General features: G+C 42.5%; 1 protein-coding gene across 1 annotated transcript in view; it reads right to left on the bottom strand.

The window, feature by feature from the left end:
* Positions 1–13,358, bottom strand: part of ATRN (attractin) — a 122,843-nt gene that overhangs the window by 39,257 nt on the left and 70,228 nt on the right. The gene's annotated exons all lie outside the window — the stretch shown is intronic.

Genomic DNA, 13,358 nt, shown 5'->3' with positions numbered 1-13,358 from the left:
GCAGAACAATGGAATGGGGGGGGGAAGGCATGGAGGGCAACCATGGATGCCAGGGACAATGGGGGAGGAGGATGGGACATAGCAGAGGGTGGGGGATGGGGAATCAAGGATGGCAAAACAAAAGGCAAGGTATGCAGGACATAAGAATTGGAAAATTATTTGCTGAGAACATGTATGTTGATGTGCTTGATTGAGCCAATGCACAGTGTATTTTGGATGGAAAATTCATTTGTGTGTTGTGATGGTGTATAGTGAATTAATGTAGAAAATGAATAAATTAAAAAAAATACTGTCTCAAGTGTTTCTATACTGAATATCATCAGACAATATGTCATCAACTGGAACTTAAATAATTTTATTACACAGTTAATAGTCATTATACCAAGAATATAAAAGATCCCTAATGTATGTCATCAAATCTAAGATACCACTAACTGAAAAAGGCATTATTCTGTATACTATTAAGAAAAACTACTGCCAATGAAACTGACATAATGTTCTTTAAATCACTGACTGAAAAATGCATCATGATTTCAGAGATATTGGAATATGAAAAACTGTGCACCTCAGAATGGGCTGGATATAACAACTGTCATTATCGCCTTCATTATGCATAGCACTAGCCAGATGTTATGGTGTATTCCCTGTTTTTTCCTAGGGAAAACAGTCCTCTTCTGAGAGACAGTAAATAAATGAAATGAAACAATTATTGAACATGGTACACAGATTTTATATAATGAAAAGAAATCTACTTTCTTTTCTGTCATTTATTATAGTAACCAGTCCCAAATAACAGGGCTCCTTGAGAGAAGAAAAGCTGTAAAATATGGACCACAGTCCTTACATGAGGACTTTCAGAGAACGACGGGGTATGTTGACAAGGCTATTTAATCTTGGAGAATAGATTCCAAGTTACCTTCCAGTTGGCTGGGAGCATGGGAGAGAGAGAGGAAATAGAGAAGTCTATTTGCTTCCTTTCTCCCTGCCCTGCCAGCCATGTGGTGGTGCCAGTCCTGTTGTTTCTTTAGACTTTCCAGTTACCAGAATCATTAGCCACTTAAACTTCTATCCTTTAAAAATCACCCAGTCTCAAATATTTCTATTCAGCAACACAAAATGAATACACCTTGTTACCTATAAACAGTGACAGAAGCTGGAGACAATGCAGCCATGGCCCACTGGAGGGCAGCTTCCCAGGCCTCACAGGGAGAAGCCCTCAGGTCTCTGACTCACTGCCTTTTGAGAATGAAGGCACTGGGCTTTCTGGGAAGTTCTCTTTGCCATTCTCGTCAGGGTGGGTTGGGTTGGGCTGAAGGAAAGGGGGTTTTGTCCCTAATTCCTGACTATTCCAGAGACTGCCTACCAGTGGCCAGTAACTGGTAAAATCCCAGTACAATGCTTTGTGCTTTCTATGAAGAACAGAAGGCCAGTCCTGGGATGTACCAGTCCTTTGCTGGCTGATGCTGCAGGCCCAGCAGAGGCATATTCCTGCAGCTATCTTTAGGAGGCTCAATAATATACTCTTATCTTTTTGTTTCATATCTGTATTATCTTTTTTCAATTTTTTTCATTATGGACAACTGTAAACTTTTTTAAAAGTACACAGAATAGTTTAATGAACTCCACAGTGCTCATCACCCAGTTTTTTTTTTTTTTTTTGGGGGGGAGGGGTTTTTTCCGCTTTAGGGCGCGTGCACTCGCCAGACAGACAGAGACAGACAGAGAGACAGAAAGCGAGAAATCACCCCCCAGGGGGGATGGTCACGCCGCAATCCCTTCTCCTCCATTCTCCTCTCGGGATCCTGGGCACGCACGCACATGTGCCCGGCGTGAGTTTTAAGCCACCGGATCCGGGACACGAACCGCGGTCGACTACGTGGGAATCCAGCGACATAGCCATTACGCTAACTGCTGGTTCCCATCACCCAGTTTTAATAATAATTAGTTCATGGACAATCTTGTTTCACCTCTATTCCACCCCTTTCCCCATGACCATATTATTCTGAAGCACATCCCAGACTTCCTATCATTTCTCTCTTGACTATTTCAATCTAGACAGTATCTCTGAACTACCCTCACTGTAAAATTACGGTGTTTGTGGCTTCATCCCTCCTTTTTCTTCTACCTCCAGATTCTTTGGACAAAATCCCAGCCTCGGGCAATTCAATCCTCTAACACCACACTGTGTAGACTGGGATGGAAAATGCATGGTCTCCAACCTCAGCTTGTCTTTAGCACTGGTCAGCAATTGTGGCAATATCCAAAAATGCTGCCAGCATCTTTATACAAGTTACAACATCCTTCCCCCCCTTTATTCATGACAGAGTGCATATGCATGTGAGAGAGAGAGGGAGAGGGAGAGGCAGAGGGGGAGGGAGAGAGAGAGAGGGAGAAAAATGCAGAGTGTCTGCTCATACTGCAACGCTCCCCCCCACCCCCAAACTTGCCGGCTCCTGGAAACATGCACACATGCCCAGGATGTTTCCGGTCACAGGCTGTGGAGGTGAACCATGGTTGCTGCATGACGTTCAGCTCAGTTCCACAGTCTGCACCACCATGGCTGGGTCAAAAGAACTTCTGACACTACCTGAAAGCTCTTGAACCAAGAACTATGCATCCATCCAGACACACCTATGGAGTACCTACAATACAGCCGAGTAACACCGTGCCATGACACCGAGGACACTGAAATAGAAAGCATAGTCCTTACCGTAAGGAAATCTTTGCATAGTGAAAGAGGAAAATCCAGGTTGCAAAGGCACAAATGAGGAAGTGGCGTTGTGGTGGGTGTGCCTGAGGGTTATCAGACGGACTCCTCATCTGGCTTTCTATATAAAAGTTCTACCTGGACTCTCTGATTCAGGCCTGACTCTTTCTAACCCATTTTCCCAAGTACTGCCAGAAGGACCTTTCTGAAATACTGATTTTCACTTACTTCTTGGCTTAAAACATTTCAGTGACTCTCAGTAAGAAAGTCTCTTCGTGACAGCCTTGCCTAGCCAGTCACACAGGACCATATATGAAGTGACTCAATTTACATGTAGAGTCAGAATAGGCAAAGCTTTAGAGACAAAAGTATAGACTGGTGGTTGCCACAGAAGGAAGGAACGGAGAGTGACTGCTAATGGGCTTCCTCCCGGGGTGATGAAAACACTGTAAAATGGACTGTGGTAATGGGTGCACAACTCTGTGTAGATACTAAAACCCACTGTACTGGGACCCGCAGATGGAGTAGTGGTTACGTCGCTGGACTCCCAGATGGTCAATCGCCATTTGGGTCCCAGATCTGGCAGCTTGAAACTCATGCTGGGCGTGTGTGCCCAAGATCCCGGGAGAAGGGTTTGTGGCATGGCCGTCCCCCTGAAGAGTAATTTCTCACTTTCTGTCTCTCTCAAGCTCTCTGGTGAGCATATGCGCCCTATGGTAAAAATTTCTCTAGGAAAAAAAAAAAAAACCTCACTGTATTTTAAGTAGGTGAACCTACTGTGAGTTACATTTCAATAAAGCTGTTATTTTTAAAAAGTATATCCGAGCGAACAAAAGTTTCACACATCCCTTGCTCAGTCCAGCAATCCCATTAGCAGCCATAAACATAACTCTAAAGACTAAATGAAAGCCCAGTTCTCAGTATAAATCCTGCGCTGCCTTCGCCTGTGAACACTGGCCTCTTACATAAAATAACAGATGAAACACCCAGCATGGAGAGGGCTTTAATATTAGTTCCACATTACAATAACAACCTCTGTTGCAGTCGGTAACAAACCAGAACTCCAGCTCCACCACCCACCTCCCCACCTCAGACACAACCTCTGCCTGTCCAGTCTCTTTTGTGAATACCTGCTCTCTCAAACTATGGGCCTAGCTGAAGCCATCTGGCCCCCAGCTCACCAGGAAGAGCAACTAGGATCGCTTTCAGAGAGCAGGGCCGAGGGAAGGCACTCACCCACAGGAACAACTGACCAGGAAATAGGCACTACTGGCCCCAACACACCCACTACTCTCCTACACACAGGCCTTCTCAGCCTGGGTGTTTTGCTTTATTTTTAACTGCATCTACAAAGATTTTTAGCTGGTTTCAAATTCCCTCAGTTAGCAGTTATAGGTTCTGATCTGTTCCTAATTACGGAAAAAAACAATCCTGGGATCAGCTCAGAGTGAAAGAACTTGAGTTCAGCATAACCATTTTTAAAGCACCAGTGTTTACATGCATCTCCGAGTAGAGAATTAGATTTCCACAGTCCCTCTGCTTTAAAAAATGAGAACCAAAGGCAAAAAGGCTTTCCTTGCACTGAAAACCATACTGAAATTTAATTTGAGCGGCCTGCACTGCATCATCTACACATTACTCTCTTCCTTAAATAACTCTACATTTTTACTGAGTTTCTACACTTGCTAAGGAGTGTGTGTGTGTGTGTGTGTGTGTGTGTGTATAAGAGCAATACTAACTCTAGAAATCCTAAGGCTTTGGGAAAAGCAGAGCAACAAAAAAAGCGTAGCTCCCTTTGTTGAAAATACAACACACCTACGCAGGGAAACGCCAATCCTGCCCTCCACACAGCCTGGGTGCAGCCAGATACTGTCCCAAGTGCAGAAAGAACCAGTGTCAATCCCGCTCTTGTGTGAGGACACTGAGAGCACATGATGCCTCAAGTCTACTCACCCATTTTGTGAATACTGCAGTCAATTGTACCAACGAGCAAATCCCCCACCCCCCATTTTCCAATAGAACTTACCTGCTTTTTCAAGGAAAGCTTGGCAAACTAAAAGGTGAGCACGCCATCATTTATTTCCCCAAGTGCTCCTGAATGCAACATTCACAAGTGGATCTTATTCAAGTTAGAGATCCAACCCAGGTAGTAAGGAGCATCGAAAAATCACGGAGAATGTCAACAATTCTTTGATTCTTAAACTTAAAATGACTACTTTTTAAAGGTAACTGAGGGGAAGAGCTCCTTCTAGAAGGAACATTCTAAAACCATTTCAGGGACTCTTAAGAGGGTGGAGCAACAGAGCACTGGAAGGAAAAAAACTAGACTTTGGCATTGGCAACAGCATGGCTATCTCCGGCACAAAAGCCTGCTTATATGCACAGGGCCCCCTTTCCAACCAGGAAAAACCTCAGCGGTAACTTAAGGTCCTACTAAGAATCTAAAATATGAATCATTTTCAGCTCTAAGCTCTGACATTCAATGAGATTTAGAAAAATGACAAGGTATGTCAGAATTAAAACAATTTCAACTTAAAAGAAGTCAGTACATTTTATTTACTAGAACCCGAATCAAGTATTTTACATAAAAATAATCTAACAATGGGGAGCAGCAGTTAGCGTAATGGCTATGTCACTGGACTCCCATGTAGCCAACCACTGTTCGAGTCCCGGACCTGGTGGCTTAAACTCATGCCGGGCACGTGTGCGTGTGTGCCCAAGATCCCGAGAGGAGAAAGGAGGAGGAGGGATTGCAGCGTGGCCATCCCCCCTGGGGGGTGATTTCTCACTTTCTGTCTCTCTGTCTCTCTGTGTCTTTTTGGCAAGCACACGTGCCCTATAGCAAAAACCTCTCCAAAAAAAGAAAAAAATAATAATAATTTAACAAATGGACATGATCTATAACTGATAGTGTTATAAGATGTACCACACTGATATTGCACTGACCAGAGTTTAGAGCTCAGCCTCCTTGGGATCAGAGAAACAATTTACACCTCCACCAACCCCACTCCAAATGCAGACTGTGGCAGCACAAATCCTCATGGCACCCAAGACCCCTACCCTCTGGTATGGCTACCCTGTATATGTGCCTCCCCCATAGGGTGGGCCTGACCTAATCAGATGAGCCCTTTTAAAAGAGGATCTGGAGGTCAGAAGTTAGAGAAATGTAAAGCTTCGGTATATATGTTCTGTGTGTATACCTACATTTTTACTTTCAAATATCACATAAATAAAATCATGCAGCATGTAAATACCTAAGATATTTTTTTCTAAATAGTAAAATTTCCTCCAGATTTATGGAAGCTGTTGTAGCAATAGTTCATTTTTTATTGCTGCATATTATTCCATGGTGTGTATGTAGCACAGTACATTTAACCATTCACCTATTGAGGAATATTTGAGTTGTTTCCAATTTGGGGCTATTATGAATAAAGTTGCTAATTATTGTTATACAAGTAATATAGTCTTTTCGTCCCTGGCTGCTTGAGGATATACTGCCATCATGAATGACACAGTAACTATCCGAACCAGGAAATTCATGACCAACCGACTACTTCAGAGGAAACAAATGGTCATTGATGTCCTTCACCCCGGGAAGGCAACAGTACCTAAGACAGAAATTCGGGAAAAACTAGCAAAGATGTACAAGACCACACCAGATGTCATCTTTGTGTTTGGGTTCAGAACCCATTTTGGTGGTGGCAAGACAACTGGCTTTGGCATGATTTACGATTCTTTGGATTATGCGAAGAAAAATGAACCCGAACATAGACTTGCAAGACATGGCCTTTATGAGAAGAAAAAGACGTCAAGAAAACAGCGAAAAGAACGCAAGAACAGAATGAAGAAAGTCAGGGGGACTGCAAAAGCCAATGTTGGTGCTGGCAAAAAGAAATGAAGTGTCTAGCAGTGAGCTGGAGATTGGAGAACAGTCGAAGGAGTAAAGATTCTGCAATGACTATCTGCGGTGATTGTGCGGATTTTTCATGAGAGGATTAATAAACTAAAAAATTAAAAAAAAAAAAAAAAAAACAAGTAATATACACATTGATGTACAGGCATCTGCATGATCACTAGTTTTCATTTCTCTGGGATAAATGACCAGGAATCCAAACGTTGGGTTGTATTGTAAGTGCAAATTTTATTTTTTAAGGAAAATGGCAAATTGTTTTCTAAAGTAACTATAACATCCTACATACCCACCAGTAATTATGAATGACCCAATTTATCTCTATCTGCTCTAGCACTTGGTGTTATCATTATTTTTAACTCTAGCCATTTTGATAGGTATGTAGTAATATCTCACTGTAAATTTTTTTATTTTCTGAGAGGTTTTTGCTACAGGGCACATGTGCTCGCCAGAAAGACAGAGAGAAACAGAGACAGAAAGCGAGAACTCATCCCCCAGGGAGGATGGCCACATCACAATCCTCTCTCCTCCATTCTCCTTTTAGGATCTTGGGCACGCATGCACACGTGCCCAGCGTGAGTTTAAGTCATCAGGTCCAGGATTCGAACCACGGTCAACTACATGGGAATCCACTGACATAGTCATTATGCCAACTGCTGGTCCTTCACTGTAGTTTTAATTTGCATTTTTCTAATGGTTATTGATGCTGAACATCTTTTCATGTGGTTATTTGCCATGTGTATATCTTCTTCAGTGAAATGTCTCTTGCCCATTTTCTATTAATAACCTAACTTGTTTAGCTCCTTACTGTTTGCTTTTGTGAGTTCATATATATTAGACACAAGTATGTTGTCAGAAATGGAATTTGTACATATTTTCTCTTAGTATGTAACTTGCCATTTCATCTTTTTTCACAGAGCAAAAATTTTTGGTTTTGATGCAGTCCAATTTATCAATTTTTCCTTTTATGGATCGTATTTTTGATACCAAGTCTATAAATCTTCTGCCTAGATTTTTTCCTATAATTTTTCCTACAAGTTTTATAATTTTACAATTAACATTTAAATCCATGATCCATATCAAGTTAATTTTTGTATAAGATGTGAGGTGTAGGTCAAAGTTCGCATATTTAACTATGGCTGTCGAATTGTTCTAGCACTATTTGTTGAAAAGGCTATCCTTTCTTCATCAAATTGCCTTTGCAGTGTCAGCTGGTTCTATTTCTGGGTTCCAAGATCGATCTATCTGATCTATGTCTCTGTGCCTCCAATCAATAATCACAATGTCGTGATTACTGTACCTAAATATTTAGCATTAACACCCGGTACGGTGACTCTCCTCTTTTTTTAAAATTTACCAGAGGGTGTGTGCATCTACTGGAGAGAGAGAAAGAGCACTGGAGTAGTGAAAAGCACCCCTCCTTCAAGGGATGGTCACACCGCAATCCCTTCTCCATTCTTCCTTTTGGGATTTTGGGCATGGACACATATGTGCCAGGCATGTTTTTCAAGCTGCAGGGTCTGGAACATAAAACATACAGTTGGCTATGTGGGATCTAGCCACCTTAACTACCAGGTCACTGGCTGGATTTCTATTTCTCTTTTTCAAAATTGTTATAGGTACTCTAGAACCCCTATTTTTTCGTGTTAATTTTAGAATAAGTTAATGTCTATAAAAGCATGACTGATTAAAAAAACTTTTATTGGGAACCAGCAGTTAGCGTAATGGCTATGTCGTTGGACTCCCACGTAGTCGACCGCGGTTCATGTCCCGGACCCGGTGGCTTAAAACTCACGCCGGGCGCTTGTGCGTGCGTGCCCAAGATCCCGAGAGGAGAATGGAGGAGAAGGGATTGCGGCATGACCATCCCCCCTGGGGGGTGATTTCTCGCTTTCTGTTTCTATGTCTCTCTCTGTCTGTCTGGCGAGCGCACACGCCCTACAGTGAAAATCTCTCCAAAAATAAAAAAAAAACTTTTATTGTGGTAAGATTTATATATATTGAGTTGTTGGAAAAGTCATGATGCATTTTTTCATGGAAACACAGAAAAAAATACATCATGACTTTTTTAACAACCTAATATAAACACACATATACATATGAACACAAAACTTACCATTTAATAATTATTTTTCTTTTACTCATAAATAGATCATGTGCATGCACACGAGAGAGAAAGAAATAGACAAAAGAGAGGGGGGGACAGGAGGAGAGGAGCACTGTCCACAGGCTCAGTGATGCTCTTATTCCTTTCCTCCGGCTCTCCACTCTGCCAGGATCCCAGGCACACACACACGCCAGTGTATTTTTAGGCCAGGGATCGAATCATGGCCACTTTACCCATTTTGATGTGCACAGCTCAGTGGCATTAAATACATTCACATGGTGTGCAACTGTCACCTCTGTCTACTTTCAAATCTTTCTTATCACCCACACACTTTATAGTTATGAAGCAGTAACTCCCCATTACACACACTTCCAGATTACAGGTTTCCCTGTAAAAAAGAATGTACTTTCCTCTGTAAAAAATATTTTTTAAGAGGTTTTTGCCTTAGGGAGTGCATGCTCACTGAAGAGAGAGAGAGAGAAAGAGAAAGTGAGAAATCACCCCACAAGGAGGATGGCCATGCAGCAATCCCTTCTTCTCCTCCTCCTCCTAGGGTCTTGGGCATGGCATGTACACACACGCGCCAAGTGTGAGTGTCAAGCCACCAAGTCTGGGACTCGAATCATGGTTGGCCATGTGGGAGTTCAACAACATAACCGCTATGCCATCTGCTGGCCCTGTAATGTCTGACTCTATAAATCCATATAGTCTCAGAACCAGAACAGTGTATTTGTCTTTTTGTAACTGGCTTCTTTCAATGGCATGTTTTTAAGGTTCACCCATGTTGTAGCATGGATCAGAATTTCACTCCTTTTTAAGGTGGAAAATACAAAAGGTCTTCAGAAAGTTGATGAAAAATGTGTATTATGCAAAAAACTACACAGGGGTGTGGTATTTTGGGCACCAAAATAAACTTGTACTGTAATTCCATTTTTTCCACCAACTTTTCAAAGTTCCCTCATATTTCATTGTACATATATACCACACTTCATTTACCCATTTGTCTGTTTATGGATATTGGGGTTCATTCCACTGTCTGGCTATTGTGAATGATGTTGTTATGAACACTGGTATACAAAACAGGTTAGATAAGCCTAGGTGCTGCAAGGATCAGATAAGAGGATAGTGTGAGAACAAGTTTCTATCAGCACATTTGAAAACATGTAATTTTGTAATGACTAGAAAAAACTGTCAAAAGCAACTCAAAGAGAAAGAAAATTTAAAATATCCTATAACTATTAAAGAAGTTGAAAATCAGTAGCTAAAAAAAAATTCCATAAATAAAACACCAGAATCAAATGATTTTACGGGAGATAGCTATCAAGAATTCGAGGTTCAGGTAATTTTTTCCTTTTTTAAAGTTTTGCTAGAGAGTACATGTGCTCATTGGGGAGGGAGAGTGGCGGGGAGAGGAAACGCCATGACTACACCACACTCTCTTCTCTTCTATTCTCCTCTTGGGATTTTGGGCATGTATGCACACATGCCTGGGGAGAGTCTCAAGCTACCAGATCCAGGACTCAAACCATGCTGTCGGTCATGTGGGACCCAGCTACCTTAACCTCCATGTCACCTGCTGGCCTCAAGGTTCAGATATTTTTTTTAAGAATAGTTTTATTTAGCTTTAATTGTTTGTTTGTTTATTTAATTTTAATATGACCAGAAAGGGACAGAGTATAAGAGAGAGAGAAGAAAAGTGAGAAAGCAAGCCACCAGGTCCAGGACTCAAACCATGGTCAGCCGTGTGGAAGTCCAGCACCCCTTGCCACCATGCCACTTGCTGGCCCCAGATAATTTTTCTTAAGAATTGTTAATTTATTATTATTATTATTTTATTTGACCAGAGAGAGAGAGAGAGAAAGGGAAACTGAGAAAGCAAGCTGCCAGGGCTGGGACATGAACTATGGTTGGCCACGTGGGAGTCAAGCCCCCTAACCACCATGTCACCTCTTGGTCCCCAGATAATTTTAATATTACATCTCTTCCAGAGTCAAAAAAGAAAAGGAAACTTCTCAAATTATAACTACTGATAATTAGTTTAACCTTGGTTTCAAAAACCTTTACAAAGATAAGAAAATGACTGAATATTCTCACTTATGAAATAGATATAAAATTCTAACCAAAATATTAGCAAATGGAACCTAACAGTGTATAAAGGAAGAAAATAATACATCATGTTCAGTTGAGTTTATCTTAGGGATGCAAATGATTTCCAGGTCCTGGCTTGGACAATAAGGAGAAGTAAACGGTGGGTGGTGCCATTCATTGAGAAAGGAAGCATGGGAGACTAGGAGTAAGGTCACAAGAAACCCTGTGTGGTGAGTGCAGGCAGCGTGCAAATATCCAGGGAGAGATGTCTTGGCAGCAACTGAGAATTCTGGTATAGACTGGTCTGGTGCTGAAGGGGAAGCTGGGCTGGCAGTTCTCTGGAGATAGAGCACTGAGAATCACCAGCACAGATGTGATGCAGTACATCCTACAGGTGTGCTGGAATGACAGAGGGAAACTGAAGTAAAAAGAGAAGAGGACCAAGTCCTGAACTGTAAACAACCCCAGTGTTTAAGAAAAAAGGTTCTGGGGACCAGCAGTTAGCGTAATGGCTATGTCGCTGAACTCCCATGTAGTCAATCGTGGTTTGAGTCTCGGACCTGGTGGCTTAAAACTCATGCCAGGTGTGTGTGCGTGCATGCCCAAGATCCTGAGAGGAGAATGGAGGAGAGGGGATTGAGGTGTGGCCATCCCCCCTGGGTAGTGATTTCTCGCTTCCTGTCTCTCTGGCGAGTGCACATGCCCTGTAGCAAAAACCTCTCAAAAAAAAAAAAAAAGGTTCCCTTAAAAAAAGAAAACCAAACCAACAAACCCCAAACCAAAAACTAGCCAGATAATCAAGAAAAAAACAGGACGGCAAGAAAGTGATATAATGAAAAGAAAGAGACTGAAGGATTCAGCCGCTGGAGTCCACTGTGACAGGGTAATATAGGATGTGGCGAGAAGAAGCCAGACTATTGTGGTTGCTGAGTGACATAAAGGAAGGAGAAATGGGAGGTGTGGCTGATGTTTACAAGAAAACTGGCTGAGGAGAGCAGAGAATGTGCACGAGCATAGGCAGCACGTGAACACATTTGTGGACCATCTAGACAGGAAAAAAAGAGAGAGTGATGAGAGAAAAAATAACATTATGTCCTGTCTGCCACATTCCAGAAAGGAAAAGATTGTTCTTTAATCACACTGCCAAGGCATGAAGACAGAATCAGCAGGACCAGGTTTCAAACCACCCTAACTGACCAGTGTGTGCAAAGTGGATCATGCTTCTGGAAGTTGGCAAATGGCGACAGTACCAGTCCAGCGACCATGCTTCCATGACTAAAGGTACACCTTAAAGTACCATCCCTGACCTTACCTCCACATTCACCCAAAATGATGGAGATAAGAAGTGGAAAGTACTGGGGAAAGGCCTCAGAGGCGAGGAGTATAAAAAGCTCAAATGGGACTGGGGGTTTCGGGCAAGTGAGGGTGCACTGGTTTCCTGGGAACAGAGGAAGGGAGCAGGTTCACAAGAGAAGCTGTGGCAGGCAGCACAAACCTTACAACTGTTAGGCCAAGTTAGCATAATCACCGCCATGTTAAGGAATGCTGGGGCAAATTAGCTTAATTGCTACCCTGTTAAGTCTTCAAGGACGGAGCCCACTTTGTTAGGGCCTCAAGGACAGGAACCAGGAGTCTTGGAACTCTCAGATAAGTGGAAAACGGGCCTCCGAGGCAAGGTCAACCAAACCCCTAGCTGAGAGCCCTTATCTAGACCTGAACAGGCTGGACCCTCACTTCTCATACACCCCCTCCTTTGTGTGTGTTACATTTTAGGGAACATCCTAAACTATAAAAGATCTCTTTCTCTTAGGCACGGGGTCCTTGTTAAGGCCCGTTGTGACGGGCAGAAACTCGGACCCCAGCTAGTTGGAAAAAGAATTAAAGCCTCTTTTGCAGTTGCATTGTCATTGTCTTTTCTGTGTCTCCATCAGACCGCTCTCTGGACCCTTACAACAACTACCCTTCCAGGTCACATGTACAAAGAATCTGAGACTTGGAGAAGCTGCATGGCTGGTGCATGAGCCAGGATAATGTCCATGTCTGTCCACTACAGGGGCCTACATTCTTTTTTTTTAATTTGCCAGAGGATGTACGCACTTTCTGGTGAGAGAGAAAGAGAAAGAACGAGAAAGTGCTCCCCAATGGGGGATGGGGTCACACTGCAATCCTTTCTCTTCATGGCAGTTGGTCACATGGGACACAGTCACCTTAACCATCCCACCAAAGGCTGGCCCAAGGCGTACATTCTTAAAAAGGAGACCTCATACTGCCCCTCAGTATAGCCCACCTATCCTCCTTTAAGCTCTGCTAGTCATATGGAGGATTTTTTCATAGGTTACTTCTCACACTTTCCACAGGCTATCACAGGTTATCGGTTTCATTTATACTCACTTTACTTTCCCAGGATTAAAGTTCTCTGTGGAGCCTACAGACTTTCACAATGCAAATACTCAATGGAGGAACAAATACCTGTGTAATTACCAAATTTGTTATATGCCACTTGCTTTCAAAAGTGCTCGAAGACTCCCTTCATCGCTGCTATAAGC

This window comes from Tupaia chinensis, unplaced genomic scaffold (genome assembly GCF_000334495.1).
Source record: "Tupaia chinensis unplaced genomic scaffold, TupChi_1.0 Scaffold143574_1, whole genome shotgun sequence".
In the NCBI taxonomy this organism is placed as follows: Eukaryota; Metazoa; Chordata; class Mammalia; order Scandentia; family Tupaiidae; genus Tupaia; species Tupaia belangeri.
This window is presented reverse-complemented; position numbering and strand designations above follow the sequence as displayed.